Source organism: Sinocyclocheilus anshuiensis, unplaced genomic scaffold (genome assembly GCF_001515605.1).
Source record: "Sinocyclocheilus anshuiensis isolate Anshui unplaced genomic scaffold, SAMN03320099.WGS_v1.1 scaffold1827, whole genome shotgun sequence".
Taxonomy (NCBI): Eukaryota; Metazoa; Chordata; class Actinopteri; order Cypriniformes; family Cyprinidae; genus Sinocyclocheilus; species Sinocyclocheilus anshuiensis.
In genome coordinates, this window is record NW_015552696.1 from 43921 (window position 1) to 44195 (window position 275).

The window sequence follows — 275 nt, forward strand, 5'->3', positions numbered from 1 at the left end:
AGAGTGTGTCTGCCTCCCGAACAATGTTAGGTAGATTATTCCAGAGTTTGGGCGCTAAATAGGAAAAGGATCTGCTTCCCGCAGTTGATTTTGATATTCTAGGTATTACCAAATTGCTAGAGTTTTGAGAACGCAGCGGACGTGGAGGACTATAATGCAATAAGAGCTTGTTCAAATACTGAGGTGCTAAACCATTCAGGGCTTTATAAGTAATAAGCAAGATTTTAAAATCTATACGATGTTTAATAGGTAGCCAGTGCAGTGTTGACAGAACC